Below are 16,429 nucleotides of genomic sequence, written 5' to 3'. Positions count from 1 at the left end.
CACAGAACCAAGTAAAGAATATTCTTTACTTCAAGTAGTAGAACTCCAAAATTGCACTTATTTTTGGCTAAAGTGCTGGAGGCAGAATGGCTGAGCACTCTAAGGGAACAGGAAACACCCAAACTTTCCCAAAATGGTGAAGCAAGCAGCATTGTATAGACTGGTTTTATAACACAGCACATTGTACACATCAGCTATCTGTGTAAACTTTGTACATTTCAGGGAGTTTTCTCTTTCAGGCAGAGCTTGGCCAGGTTTTGATGACCTCAACTCATCATTCCCAAATCCTAACAAATCTATGTTGTCTCAGTTGCTGAATTTCCTGACGCTGGTGGAGAAAAGATCAGTGACCAGCCTTGACAACAAACACATGATCAGCCAAAGTGTCTATACATAGAGAGTAGATGAAGATGTTTTACAGGAAACATTTTTCGAGTCATGTGGGGAAGAGATGACAAAGCAGATTCTGAACTGTTTAATGATAAACCAGAATGCAATCCAGAGAAGGGGGGAAAGGAAGGTTGCTAATATAAAAGGGACTGTCCCATTTTGCAAGGTAGCGTGGGGAATTTTGCAAGCAAATAAACTTAGGTAAAAACCCCTTCATTTATTTATTTAAATATGTCAGCGGGGTTAATACAGAGGGGAAAAACAGCATTCAAGATCCTCTGACCTCTCAGACGGCCCCAAAACTGCTCCTCTTCTGCCCTCAACAATAGACTGACCACCAACACCCCTTTCTGAAGCGGAGCTCAGGGCCAGTGGCCAATGGCAGAAGTTGGATTTTATCCTCTTGACTTTAAAAATTAAGTATAATAGTGCCGATAAAGAGATTGTGCAGTTGCACAAAAACTACATTCCATCATATTCAATTTTATTTTGATGCTTTTGATATTGAAAGCAACGATCAATATACAGTGGTACCTCGGGTTAAGTACTTAATTCGTTCCGGAGGTCCATTCTTAACCCGAAACTGTTCTTAACCTGAAGCACCACTTTAGCTAATGGGGCCTCCTGCTGCTGCCGCGCTGCCGGAGCACGATTTCTGTTCTCATCCTGAAGCAAAGTTCTTAACCCGAGGTACTATTTCCGGGTTAGCGGAGTCTGTAACCTGAAGCGTATGTAACCTGAAGCATATGTAACCCGAGGTACCACTGTATACCATTTTTCACTGAGAGCAAAAGCTGCTCTCCGAGTGAGGAGAACTGGAGTCAAAGAATTTTATGAACACGAAAAAGCCCTGCTGGACCAGACTAAGCACCTATCTAGTTCAAAATCCAGTTCTCCAAAGGCCTATGGGAAGACCACAAGCAAAGCATACTCTCCCCCCTTGTTATTCCCAACAGCTGGTGCTAGAACCCACTGGCAGCCTTGTCCTCCATAATTTTTTAGGGTGGTACTAGGGACAGAAAGAGCATCTAGTGTGATTTTTGGCACCAGGGCAGAAATACACAGTTCGAAGAGTTCAGCCCATATTGCATAAAGTATGGTCTCTCAAAAGCGGGGGTGGGGGAGAGAGAGACATGAACAAATAGACCTTGAGGCATTGGCCGTGTATTACTTAGCAGAAGATATGAAAGCAAGCCGACCTCTTAGCACAAGCAAAGACAGGAGGGGAAAATCCCAGACGCACCAGCCACTTCACATGGGAGAGAATGAGTAAGATCCTACACTTCTGCCTATAACTAACCGCCAGCAAAACTTAGAGTTTACTGCAGCTAGGGCTGGATGGATATGCCAATTTCTGCCCTCTCAGTTTCTTATTTTTCCAATCTTATATTCAGTTCCTCACATTTCTGCAGAAAACTGCAGGTTTGTTTTTTTAAAAAAAGAACCATGAAAATTCATCAGCATTTTAGTGCCAATTTCTCCTAATAAATATGTCTGTCTGTCTGTCTGTCTGTCTGTCTGTCTGTCTGTCTTCTTCTTTGGTGATCACTCGTGGCCAAGTAAGATTGTCTTCCATAAACATGGTTTGGAGAACTGCATCACAAGCTTGGGATATAAGGACAGATTTCAAAAGCGGGCTGTGTTACAGTTCGGTTGTCATATTGTTTCAGAAAGTGTGAATTAGACAGGTTTGCCTTTAAATGTGGACTGAATCAAATTTCTCCCCCAACCCTAACTGCATTCTATCTAGTTGGTCTCTAGCTGTTTTTGGCCTACAATTCCAATTGGTCCTGCAAGCTAGGGAAGGGCTTCCAATGACAAGCACAGGGACTGCAGAAGCACACCCATTTTTTGATGCTTCTTGGATCATCCAAATGTGATTTGGAGTCTCTTCTTCTTGCATGACATGATTCCCTTTAGTAAATAGTCAGGATTGTGCATTTTGTCCTCTTTTGTTCAAGGTATTATAATCAGAATGTTGTAGAAAATATGCAAATGTGTGCTGACAAGTGATTGTCAGCTGTGTCTGTCAGTCTTGGGCTCCTCAGACTGCACAAGAAGCAAACTGCGTATGTGTGCAAACACTGTATGTAATTATCTGCACATCCCACTTCTGCCAAAAAAACTACTGCAGTTCATGAAATTTGTCAGTTGCATGAGAATAAAAAGACTTGTAAGATTTGGACTTCAGTAGTGCAAATATTGAACTTCAGTAACACAAATACACACCCTTGTTTGCACTCAAATCCAACACCAGTAGACTTTATTCATTATTTTAACCACTCCCAATTTTGTTTTTGCGTGTTGTTTTTGGCAATCTCACCAATGTCTGCAGACTCCAGAAATATCTGCACAGAGGAATATCTTTGGAGAGATATTTTCAGAACAGGAGCTCAATTTGTTATGGTTGTGTAATTTTTCTGCATATCTGTATACAGTACTTCAAACTTTCAAACAATACTGAAAACGAGTGAGTCAGAGCATTAACATATCATCAGCCAAACCCAGAGTGGAGGCAGCTGCTGGTGATATGAAACGAACATTCAGACAAGTACATAACTCATGCTAATCAAGAAACATTTCTGCTGAAAAGATGACTAAAGATAGGCATAAACCATTCTTGATGATGGGTCCCAGAGACTCTCATCTCTTTCTAACATTTGGACAGAAGCTAGTTAGAGGCCTTAACACTTACACCTTCAGAGAGCATAGGAACTAATTTACTTTTCAGAACAGCTTCTGGCAGTTGACCTTTGAATGAGCTTTTTCTGCATCTTCTTATGTACGGTTGGGTGTTTGCTTCTTTTAACCATCTGTATCTTAGTGTGATTTGTGGGTTTAATATTTGTTGCATGCTGCCTTGGGTCTTGGAGAGTGGTCACAATATTTTAAAGAAAATAAATAAAAAATGAATGGGAAGCCCAATTTTATTATATGCTGTAGAACAACATCATCATCATCAACAACAACAACAACAAATTATTATTTATACCCTCCCCCCATCTGGCTGGGTTTCCTGAACCACTCTGGGCGGCTCCCAACAGAATGGACAATGGAAGTGGAGACACTCCTTCAGGTATCGAGGGTCAAGGCCATTTAGGGCTTTAAAGGTCAACACCAACACTTTGAATTGTGCTCGGAAACATATTGGGAGCCAATATAGGTCTTTCAGGACCGGTGTTATATGGTCTTGGCGGCCATTCCCAGTCACCAATCTAGCTGCTTCATTCTCCAGTCTAGGTGTCCAGTCTAGTATTCTTCTACTCAATTACGACAAAAAGACCAAAGGCAAATCCACCCAGTGCTGCCAGTGTGAGGATAGTTTCTGTCAAGGTCACTTCCCCACAGGGGGCTCCTAGCATGACCCAGTTATTGCTCTTCCATTGTAAGCTGCAAGCAGAACGGCAAGTACCTTTGCATACCATTAGGACTAATGCGCTTTTTCTATGTGTCTCTCCCACTGTGTCCTGTCCAGACCAGTTGGCCTGACATAGCAGCTGTGGGTGAGGCCATTTGCAGCTCAGCACACACAGTCACCATAACCCTTGTGGTGGGTGCCATCTTCATTTGTACATTTTAAGGCAATTTTAAAATTATCATTAAAGCAGTGTTCCAGCTTTTATTTGGAACAAAATAGAAGTATAGTGCTATAACATCACACTGCCATTATGCTGTAACACTATACTGTACTGTGTTGTAGCTGTCATGAATTGGCAGAACAACGGGGAGGAGGAAGAGGATCCCGGTGGGGGATTGCTGGGACGGGGACACACCGGGGCAAACAGGGGATGGGGAAAGAAGTATTCACAGGGTGACAGAGGATAGTGAGGGGATGGGGGTCAATGCACAGGAACCAGAGCAGCAGGACCCATCACCAGAGCCAGAGGGGCTCCTGTCTCCACAAACACAGCGGCCTCTGAGGGAGCAGCAGGAGGGGCGTTCCAGGAGGCTGAGGCAGGCAAGGGTCCACAGCCCAGCTCCCTAGCTGGCCAGGTGAGGCTCACTAGCTCTGGGAAAAGGTGTGATTCCTCATCAAGCACAGGTGCCGCAGTCAGCATGCAAAGTACAAAAGGGAAGCAGAGCTGAGGTGCTGTGTCTGCTCAACTGCCCATGTTCACGGATCTTGACTTGGATGCTCCTGGACCTGTGCTTTGGGTTTGCCTCTGAACTGTATCCTGACTGGTGGACTTCAGACTTGGCTACTTGGATTGACCCTGAATTGTGTTTCCTGACCTTTGGATGTGGGACTTTGTTTGTGTGGGCTGACCCTCATGACTTTGAGCTTGGCATACTGACTCGCTGCCAGGTAGGCCAAGGGTTTAGGACAATAGCTGTCTTTCGGCATGGTCATAAAATGGCACCTATTGCTAAGATTATCCTGAAAGTGTGGTGAGTTGTGATAGGTTCACTTTACAGTGGGACCTTGTTTTGAGTCCGGGATCCATTCCGGAGCCCCAGACGCTTGATGAAAAGGACGCTCGACAAACCACCGCTCTGTGCACACACGTGGAGCGGTTTGCGCTTCTGCGCATGTGCAGTCAGCAAACCCAGAAGTAACCCGTTCCAGTACTTCCTGGTTTGCTGCGGACGTCCGCTGAAATGGATGCTGGACAGGGTGGACTTATACAGAGGTACCACTGTATTGATGTATCACTGACCATGTGTAGCACTGAAGCAGTGTTTCTCAAATCCACTGGTGGTCCACTTTCAGATGGGCCTCATTGCCTCTTCAATTGTCATCTCTCCCCTTAACCCACAACATTTCGGTTAGATCAATGTGAGCACTGGCAACTGCTTGCATGCTGAGAGGTGGCTGGGGGGGGGGAAGGTCTTCCTGTGTGGGGAAAGGGCCGCAGAGGAAGAAAATTAGAAAGTGAGATAAAAGGTTGTGATGGTGGTGGTGCTCTCCTTGTGCTGTCAGAGGCCTCCAGGTGCTGGGAATCACAAGTGTGGAGAGTGCTGTTCCTTTCAGGTCCTGCTTATGGGCTTCCCAAAGGTGTTTGTTTGGCCACTGTGAGAATAAAAGGTGGGACTGGATGAGTCTTTGGCCTGCTCTAACCTGTTCTTAATGAAGTATAGAAACTCCAGACGAAACACCTTCTATGGAAGTACTCCAAGTGGAGCATACGTTAAATCCATCAAAGGCATAATATGAATATCAGGCCGTCGCACAGAGATGCTTCATGCTGCCTAAACTGCTTCCAAGAAATGTGCAGTTCCTCTTGTGTTACGAGAAATCCCAGGTCTTTTTGCATAAACCACTTCCAGTCCACGATGTTGAAATGTTTATGCTATTAGACTAGGGGGACCCCTTCCCAGAGCAAAAGAAAGGCCAAAGCTGACTTGGCTCTGCTTGAGCAATCACAGCTCTAAACAGTGTATAAATACAATCTATTATTGAGGCTAAAATGCCTCCAGGAAACAATACCGTTGCTCCCCTTTGGACATGGTTCAGCCATTGCGCTTAACTTACTTAAAACCCTTGACAGGGATTCAAAGATTCTGAACCAATTTTGTCTTTAAATAGCTAGGAAGGAAAGGGACTGGACCTGTGATCCAAAGCAGTTAGTGTTGCCAGCAAAACCACCAATTGTGCAGCCAAATCTGCCTTTATGTGGCAGTTTTCTCTGCTGCAGCTCAAATTCTTGAGGCCAGCCCCTTCTGTATACACACCATACATTTAAAGCACCTTCCCAAGAATCCTTAACAAAATACAACTCACTGGATTATTTGGGGAGGGTGCTTTAAACATATGCTGTGTGAGAATGCTACAGAGAAAAAGCCCAGCTATAGCAAATACAGTGGTACCTTGGATTACAGACGCTTCAGGTTACAGACTCTGCTAACCCAGAAATAGTTAAGAACTTTGCTTCAGGGTGAGAACAGAAATCGCGTGGCAACAGCGTGGTGGCAGCGGGAGGCCCCATTAGCTAAAGTGGTGCTTCAGGCTAAGAACAGTTTCAGGTTAAGAACGGACCTCCAGAACGAATTAAGTTCTTAACCCGAGGTACCACTGTATACTGTATTTTTACTTTGGCTCATGGCCCTCCCGCTGTAATGACAAGAAAAATGAAATGAAGTTCATGGGTTATATGTGGCTAGCTGCCATTGAACTCAGTTGGACTTACTTCTGAGTAAACAGCTTTAGGACAGTGCTTCAATGCCAAAATTTCAAATTATCCTCTCCCAAGAAGAATCCTCCTTAAAAATGAAGGGTTTTGGGGGGCGGGAAAGGAAGTTGAGAGGGAAAGTCAAAACCACAATAACTTCACAAATATGCTTACAGGGTGTGTGAGACCTGGCAGTGAGTAAGAAAGAGGGATCTTGGGATTGCAGTAGCTCTTAAAGGGAGGGTGTAGACAAATTCCTGGAGGATAAAGCAACTAGCCATTGTGGCCACGTATTGGAAGCAGCAAATATCCATGTACCCATTGCTGGGAATTGCAAGGTGGGAGACTGCTTGTGTCGTGTGTCCAGGCTTCCTATAGGCACCTGGTCGGCTACTGTGAAAACAGGATGCTAGACCACATGGGCAAAGCTCATCTCATGATCTGAACACCCATGTATTCAAGTAAGCTGCTTAAATGTTGCCACCACCCAAACATTTTCCTTTGGCTTAGCAAGATCTCACGATGCCAGTTCTGATCCTAAAGGTCCTGTTCCTTCCTTCTCCAAATGAATTGGGACATTTACCACAGGATTTAGAGTCCCACAGTTGGCAGGGAACCCATCTACTATCTTTAAATGGCATTCAGGAAACATGGGCTATAGATGTTGACTTTGGCTGGCTTCTCACCAGTAGTGGTGTGATAAAAGTAATCTGACACGTGAATTTCTCTTATATAAAGACAATCACCACTATACTTACAATGCAGGGAACTGATATGGCAGGCGAAGGAGGCAGGTTGAAAGGTATTACAGTCCTTCGGGTGCATGGACAATTCAGACAAACAGATTCCTATCCAGAGCCCTGTAACCAGAATATAAACCCATTCCAATATAAAATAATATTTGAGCCTTTATCTGTCAAAACTGCCATCCCTTGTACAGTGGTACCTCGGGTTAAGTCCTTAATTTGTTCCGGAGGACCGTTCTTAACCTGAAACTGTTCTTAACCTGAAGCACCACTTTAGCTAATGGGGCCTGCTGCTGCCGCCGCGCCGCTGGAGCACGATTTCTGTTCTCATCCTGAAGCAAAGTTCTTAACCCGAGGTACTATTTCTGGGTTAGTGGAGTCTGTAACTTGAAGCGTCTGTAACCTTAAGCGTATGTAACCTGAGGTACCACTGTAAACCCATTCTGCAACCTTGTCTATTTCTGCTAGCTCAAGATATTGGATCAACCATTCACAGACAGAAGGGAGCTTCATAGCCCTGTGCCATTTTTGCTGCTACCATCAAATTCCCTATAAACAATTTCCCCAAATCAGGGATGCCTACATGTATCACATTAAATAAGACCATAAAAGGCTCAAAGGCAGTTCATGATACTGCAAAGGGATCATACCTGACTTAATTATGTTGTTTCCAAATGTTGAAATGATCATGTCTCAGTTTGGCAAGCCTGGCTAATCATCCAATAGCGTTTAGAAATTCGAAGAGCTGCACTTTGCCTGTAAAATGATAAGCGAAAACTTCATTTCCTGGAACAACGGATAATTGGCAATTTACCGTCATTTCACCTCTGACTTTCTGTTCTAATTACACGACTGGAGACACTAGACTAATAGGCATGATGGATTAAGAGCCACTGGTTACCATTTCTCTCTCATGTCTGACGCCTGTAGGTACAACCTATTATTTGTACTGAGCCCTTTGTTTCCTCCTCCGCATACTGTTTGCCTGTTTGAAATGGGAGAAGCAGACCAGAGACTGTGTAGAATGTGTGTGTGTGTGTGTGTGTGTGTGTGTGTGTGTGTGTGAGAGAGAGAGAGAGAGAGAGAGAGAGAGAGAGAGAGAGAGAGAGAGAGATTGAGATTCAAGCCTGTGGATATTTTCTCATATACCATAATTTCCAGAAAGGAATTGAAAACAAAACTGCCAATAGCATAGCACTACTATATTACCTATGGCGCAACTGCATTTGGAATACTGTGTTCTGGTCACCTCACTTCCAAAAGAATATTTCTTGTCACCACTGGAGAAACTTCCCTATGAGAAAATATTACATTTCTGGCTTTATAATTTGAGGGGAGGGAGATAGCATGTAAGATGGGACACGACAGAGGTCTTTTTCTCCCTCTGGCATAATTCTAGACCCAGGACCATCCAATGAAGCTGAATGCTTTGAGATGCAGGACAGCGGGTAGTACTTCTTCACACAGCATACAGTTAAACTGTGGAACTCACTGCCACAGGAGGCTGCAATACCCTCTGCTGCTAGACAATATCCATTATGTAGGGATGGTGTGATGGAATAGTTATAATGAAGTGGGGCTTGAAGGAGTGTAATATTTGGTTGAGCACTGCATATTTTTTTTGGTTGTGTGGAAGCTCTGGTTTCCTTTGGAGAATTCCTGCAGTTACCTAGGATGTCCACTAGATGGTTGGATTGGATAAGAGCAGTTTATGATGGTATATGCAGATGTCTCTCTGTGTGTGTTTTACTCCTTCATGTCTGAAGGATGGATATGAATGCTAAGTGCTCACTGTGATCAGACTAGAACTCTGCAACCAGGACTGGCTAAACAGCACAGCACCCGGTCCTGCTCTCTTTCACATCACACATGCTTTTTTAACTCCTGTGCTGACGTCCCTGATGTGTCTTTTGCAGTCTCTACAAAGACCCTATTTCTTCTTTCAACCCAGATAACACAATTAGCTAAGGCACCAATGTTTTCAGCTTTGTTAAAACATGAATTTCATTCCACGGCACCTAAATATATTCCTGTGATCTCTACTCCTCTCTACTCCAGATTTTTTTTTTTTTATTTGCATGCTGCTCTTTTCTGAGGGCTGTTTAACAACAAAATCAAGGCGGTAAGAATCCATAAAGTAGCACTCTATGCGCTGGCAGCTAAGAAGATCAGGAGGAAGGAACTAGATAAAATAGTAGTCAACTGCAAAGGGGATTCGGATATTTAATTTGGCACATCTTACCTGAGAATCATCTGCTATTCTATTCTATTTAATGCAACAAATAATTTTAGTAGCCGTGACCGTGGTTTTATTGTATGTGTGGTGCCCAATGATTTTTATGGTTATTGTTGTTTTTGTTGTCCTTCTGAATGATGCCATGGCCTATGGCTAGTGCAATAAAAGTTTAACTGGAAAACATAAAATCCATAAAATAACAGTCAATTAAGAATGCACAGAAACAAATCACTGAATGGTGATGCATCTTCTTGTCCAGCTGCTTGAAGCTTTAAATAAATGAGGCCAGACACATCTCTTTAAAAAAAATTTAAAAAATTATTAGATTTTACATTGTAATATTCAACACATTTATCATATAAACAAAGAAGATAGAAATTAAAGCAAAACTCCCCCCACCCCTTGACGTCCCTCAACTTCCCCTCCTGGTTCTTTGACAATTTGTTACTTCTGCTTAAGGCCAGGCACATCTCCACAGGGAGAGATTTCTGCATGCAAGCACCCACCTCTGACTGAAATAGCTCTGTCCCAGGCCCTCACTCAAGGGCCACTAGGAGGAGCTCATCTGATGACGTTAAAGCATAGGCAGGTTGATATGAGACATGAAGTTGCAGATATTTGGGTCCAAGCTGTTTACAGCTTTAAGCATCAGAGCAAGCACTTTGCATCGGTGCTTTCATTTGCAATAGCATAGACTGTATTAGTTTAGGTTTCATATACTGCGGTACCTTGGGTTACAGACACTTCAGGTTACAGACACTTCAGGTTACAGACTCCGTTAACCCAGAAATAGTCCCTCGGGTTAAGAACTTTGCTTCAGGATGAGAAAACAAATTGTGCTCTGGTGGCACGGTGGTGGCTGGAGGCCCCATTAGCTAAAGTGGTACCTCAGGTTAAGAACAGTTTCAGGTTAAGAATGGACCTCCAGAACAAATTAAGTTCTTAACCCGAGATACCACTGTATATGGTCATAACAATCTACCTTGGGAGCTTGTGGGCTCTCCTTCTTTGGAGGTTTCTAAATAGAGGTTGGATAGCCATCTGTCACGGATGCTATAATCAGAATGATAATGATAATGATGATGATGATTTATTATTTATATCCCGCCCATCTGGCTGGGTTTCCCCAGCCACTCTGGGCGGCTCCCAACAGAATATTAAAAACACGATAAAACATCACAAATTAAAAACTTCCCTAAACAGGGCTGCCTTCAGATGTCTTCTAAAAGTCAGATAGTTGTTTATTTCTTTGACATCTGATAGGGAGGGCATTCCACAGGGCGGGCGCCACTACCAAGAAGGCCCTCTGCCTGGTTCCCTGTAACCTCACCTCTCGCAGTGAGGGAACTGCCAGAAGGCCCTCATAGCTGAACAGTGGGGGTGGAGACGCTCCTTCAGGTATACTTTAGCTGAGATTCCTGCATTGCAGGGGGTTGGCCTAGATGACCCTGGGTGTTTCTTCCCGCTCTACGATTCTGTGATTCTATACGTGCATCATTTTATTTGTATACCACCTTTCCCTTGTTCAAACCATGCTCAAGCTGCCTTGCAAAGTGAAAAAAATACATCATTACAAACATAACCAAAAGTAGGCATAAACAATAAATAAAACATCAAAAATGACACAACCAAATTAATTTCAACACAAATCACAGTAAGTTTTCAACTAAAAAATAATAATATCAATAGCAGCACACACACCTGAACAAAGCCCCCCAAACAATACCGAGCCCCAGAGTCTGTTTGGCAGCCTCAGTTTTTGTAGCTGGAGTCAGTCAGGGGCCCTGCCCTCCCAGGCCAACTGGGAAAAGGCCTGCAAGACAGGGAGCAGGACTTCCGGGACTCACAGAAAAGATGGTCATAGCTTCAGTCAAGCATGAAACTTTATTTTTGCAGTTGTTGTTCTTTAGCATTCCCTTGTTGATTAGGCAGTTCTCCAGGCACTTCACACAAAGCAGTATTTATTACACACTAGTGATTCCTTTAGAATAGATCTCCACCCCCCACTGCCACCGCCAATATTTTTGAGAATTAAATTTAGCTTTCTGTTCATCCTCCAGCTAAAATCAGGATGAACAGCTGCACTCTCAGCCCTTACCCTCCGCCCCTTTTCAGATTTTGAAAGGGGAATTGATTTCTTGGCAGTCATGAAAGAGCAAGTCTTTCATCACCCCGAGTGACTTTTCCATTGCTTCCTAAATCTTTTATTGCTTTGCACACAGCAATTGCCTGTATTTCTTGCCAGTATGGATGAGTCTTTTGGTTCAGCCTCAGAACCCTGAAAATCTTTCCTTTCACTGGCATGCATTAAAAAAGCATGGTTTCTTTCCTTGCCATCGTTAATTTGTGCTTTTTAGCCTTAGCCACCATCCAGTAGCCCATGTCTTTAAAATCTCCTCGGCATTCAATTGCTTAATCGCAGGGCGATGGAGGAATCTTAGATTATAGTTTCAAGACAACTTTTAGAAGGTAGAACAAGCATTGCTAATGTGGCATCCCTGGGCGCCTGCAAAGTCCTTCCCTTGTGCTCAGTAGACTCTTCTCCCCTCACTGAAATTAAGCTTTTGTAGCCAAAAGAATAGGTTGTAGTATATATGCTTGGTTGTGGTCTCTTTTGTTTTGCAAATGTGCCCTTGGGCCCCCAAAGGCTGGTGACCCATCATGCAGCTGTTCCTTGCTTGTACTGAAAATATTTATGTTGGAGTCTTGTAAAGTATTATTGTTTTTCCTTCCTGAAGGAAAGGAACAACAGCAGTGGTTCATGCTTGTGGCAGATATGGAGTCCATTCCTGAGAGTCTTATTTCAGCATTTAGTTTTAAAACAATAGTTTCTCCATCCGGCAATCGCACACAGAGATGTTCTTGGAGAGCAGCAGAGCAAATGAAGAAATGTGCTTTCACAATATTCCCATCCTCGGGCCAGCTCTCAGCGGATAGGTCAGCCAGCCAATGTGAAGGCATGTATTTGACCCTTGTGGCTAGTGACTGCTTAGTTACATAAATATGTTGCATCTATCTTTGGAACCGGGAGTTCTGTGAGTTAAGAGCTTCCTTACGCAACACTAATGTGAAAAGTGTGTGGTGTTGGAAGACAATAGCCCTCCAGCTTTTCGTGCTATTCTCTAAGTGGAGGGTTCTCTCTCAGTCCCATTACTGAGGGGTTTTCTCTGTCTGTGGTATGTCATTAATTCATTAATTCCAATAGCTTGTCCTGTTCTAGCTTCTGAAGCAAGACATGTTAGTAAACGGAGCATAAAAGTGTGCTCTATTAAACATCAAAATCTCACAGTAAATCTCATCATGCTCATTATGGCATATTGGTTGCCATAATGATCAATGTTTGTTCTCTGGATAGGTAGTTAGGGAAGGATCAGGGGCATTTTGAGCCCACAGGTATCTATTTGCATGCACATTGTTCACCAGAGTAAGGAATGATCTGAAACTTACGTATCTCTGATGCACTTGCAATATTTTTTTTAAAAAAGAAAGACATCTCATCTGATCATTGTTGACAAGAAGCGTACAAGAGGTCTACAGGCATAGAAATACTATGGGGTTGGTAAAACTATGAGCTATAGCCCTCTCCCTTCATTCAACTTTGCATTTGTAGACCAACTACACATCTATGATTTGGGGGGTGGGACTCAAAAGCAGTAAACAAGGAAACTGACATCAAGGCCACTTGCCCTCAACACATGCACACAAGGCCTTTTCTGGATGGTCACTCCACTGTGGTTGGATTAAGGAAAGTGTTGGCAAAGGGCTAAAAGTAAAATTAATGGGGATTTTGTTTTCTGCAAAGTCCTGTTCCATATATATTTTTTACAAAATGCTTTAACAGACCTCTCACTTGGGCAGGCGTTTCTTATAAAATGCCATGGGAGTTGGAAAATGAACTAACTCATTATTTCTAAAGCAGATGCACTCAGCTTCCCTTTGAAAAAGGCTTTAATGAAATGTTGACAATGGCCACCTTTGGCAGCACTGTCTGTCTAATTAATAACATGCGTAGCCAAGCAGAAACCTCTGAAAAATGCATATCTGGGTTGGGAAACCATCTTTTGCTCAGTTCCTGACAAAACAAAGCTGTGAGGGGACTACAGAATGTTCCAAATCCCCTTTAATGCTGGGCTGCAAAAGGGGATTTATAGATATGTGCAAAATTAGGGCTCCTTGTCACTGAGAATTCCCAAGTTATTAGTATACATTGTTAACTGAGAGGTTGTCTTTGAAACATGACTACAAACAATGATTTGCCATGGTTGAATTCTAGCATTTTAATTCAATGCTTTCTTTCTATTCTCCGTTCTTCCTACTCCCTGATTAAAGTCAGCGAAGACTGGTCTATTAGGGGAAACAGGGCTTAGTTGTACCAAGTGAAATGTAAAGCCATTTTTTAAAAAAGTGTTCCCCAGAATCTCAGAGCCACACTCTTTTCTCTTCTAAACATCATTTGAACTTGGAGAGGCATTTCTGTCAATTGGCTGCTCTCTAGCTGCTCTCTCCACCACTCACTCCAAAAGTATTGCGAGGAAGTCGAAGGACACTGACAAACTGGAACGTATCCAGAGGAGGGCAACCAAAATGGTCAAAGGCCTGGAAACGATGCCTTATGAGGAACGGCTAAGGGAGCTGGGCATGTTTAGCCTGGAGAAGAGGAGGTTAAGGGGTGATATGATAGCCATGTTCAAATATATAAAAGGATGTCACATAGAGGAGGGAGAAAGGTTGTTTTCTGCTGCTCCAGAGAAGCGGACACGGAGCAATGGATCCAAACTAAAAGAAAGAAGATTCCACCTAAACATTAGGAAGAACTTCCTGACAGTAAGAGCTGTTTGACAGTGGAATTTGCTGCCAAGGAGTGTGGTGGAGTCTCCTACTTTGGAGGTCTTTAAGCAGAGGCTTGACAACCATATGTCAGGAGTGCTCTGATGGTGTTTCCTGCTTGGCAGGGGGTTGGACTCGATGGCCCTTGTGGTCTCTTCCAACTCTATGATTCTATGATTCTAAGTCCATCCCATCTGTCTCCAAACCGAAAAACCATGTGATTGTATTTTTATTTTTATTAAAAAATAGCGACTGTCTGAAAACATCCACAGAATGGTAAAAAGATAATGGAAGAGAGTTCCAATTCCTTAGAGAGTTTGACTCCAGGAGGAGGAGGAGGAGGCCAGGGAGTACTGTCGCACCTTGGTTCTTGAACGCCTTAGTACTCACCCGTTTTGGCTCCTGGACGCTGAAAACAAAGAAGTAGGTGTTCTGGTTTTTTAACATTCTTTGGACGTCCAGTGTGGCTTCCAAGGCTTCCAATTAAGTGCAGGAAGCTCCTGTAGCCAATCAGAAGCCGTGCCTTGGTTTTTGAACATTTTCGGAAGTTGAACAGACTTCCAGAATGGATTACATTCGAGAACCAAGGTACAGCTATAAAGCTGACTGAGGAAGCTGCCTCAGGCGGCTGATACTGAGGTGGGGAGAGTGGCCGGAGCAGCGAGTGCCATGTGCACTGCCCTGTAACCACTACACTAGCCCACAAATGCAGTAGAAGACCCTTTCCTTTCACCAGTATTGGAATAAGATTCCATTGCCAGCACAATTGGCTTCTGTATGTACCTTGGGAAAGGACGCCATCTTGTCCTTTGCCTCAAGTGGCAAAATATATTGAGCTGACCTTGGAGGAAAAGGAGAGTTAAATCCTCACAGTCTGTCTTATCATGCATCTAATGAGTAGCAAGCAATAAACCCCTTATTTCTTAGTCTAACTGGAGTATACCCAGGCCTTTGGACTCCCTCCACATGCCGTTTCCACCTCTAACTGGCTGCGTTCCCCGTAGGCAGCTGGTTTTAAGGAGAAAGTGTGCACTCTGAGCCTCAGGAAACCGGACCTGGCAGGGTGAGTTTTATGGCAGTGGGTTGGACCAGTTGACCCTCAGGGAACTCTCCCAACTCTACGGTTTTTTGAGTCTATGGTTCTCTTAGGGAAAGACATGTGTCACATGACTCAGCCCCAAAAGATGCTAGTCCCAATTTTCTTCTGTGGCTTGTTGGAAGGTACGGGATTTACTTCTGAGAAGAACTGCATCGGATTACGCTGAAAAATGCTTGCAGCACTTTAAAGTCTAACAAATTAATTATGGCATAAGCTTTTGTTGTACATAAGCTTTCATGGATTAGAGCCCACATCATCTGGTGAAGTGGATTTCGTGTCACAAAAGCTTGTGCCATAATAATTAAGATGTTCTGAGACGCTTTGTTGTTTTTGCTACTCCTCTGGAAAATCTTCAAAGGTCTGTTCCTTAAAAGACATTCAAGAAAATGCTTATCTGATGTGGTGGACTAATGCAATTGTTTTGGAAAAGAATTAGAAATTGGTTAGTCACTGTGGTGGAGATACATTATTAAATGCTGCTTTTATTTTTATTTTTTTGTTTTTATTGTATTGGTCTGACATCCAGAACCTGACAATGTTAGGTTCTTTAACATTAACAGCCACCTGTTTAGGGAGTATTAGTACTACTACTGGAAGTAAAAAGGGACGCTGGTGGCGCTGTGGTCTAAAAAACTGAGTCCCTTGGGCTTGCTGATCGGAAGGTAGGCAGTTCGAATCCACACGACAAGGTGAGCTCCCGTTGCTTTGTCCCAGCTTCTGCCAACCTAGCAGTTTGAAAGCACACCAGTACAAGTAGATAAATAGGTACCGCTACGGCAGGAAAGTAAATGGTGTTTACATGCATTCTGGTTTCCGTCATGTTCTTCTGTTGTGCCAGAAGCAGTTTAGTCATGCTGGCCACATGACCCAAAGCTGTCTGAGGACAAATGCCAGCTCCCTCGGCCTGAAAGCGAGATGAACGCCGCAACTCCATAGTCGCCTTTGACTGGACTTAATCGTCCAGGGGTCATTTACTTTTACTACTTACTACTACTACTACTACTACTACTAAATTTGTATA

At 43.4% G+C, this 16,429-nt stretch overlaps 1 long non-coding RNA gene across 1 annotated transcript; it reads right to left on the bottom strand.

The window, feature by feature from the left end:
- Window positions 1-5,226: 5,226 nt before the first annotated feature.
- Window positions 5,227-12,944, bottom strand: LOC309526941. The gene is made up of 3 exons (XR_014217031.1): window positions 11,184-12,944; window positions 7,897-8,002; window positions 5,227-5,401 (listed from the first exon to the last, which is right to left on the bottom strand). It is a non-coding gene; the product is annotated as an uncharacterized lncRNA (long non-coding RNA).
- Window positions 12,945-16,429: the final 3,485 nt, after the last annotated feature.

The sequence above is a fragment of the Podarcis vaucheri genome, assembly GCF_965113315.1.
Source record: "Podarcis vaucheri genome assembly, chromosome: 2".
NCBI classification, from domain to species: Eukaryota; Metazoa; Chordata; class Lepidosauria; order Squamata; family Lacertidae; genus Podarcis; species Podarcis vaucheri.
The sequence above is the reverse complement of the archived record's forward strand: the minus strand, read 5'-3'. Positions and strand labels throughout refer to the sequence as shown.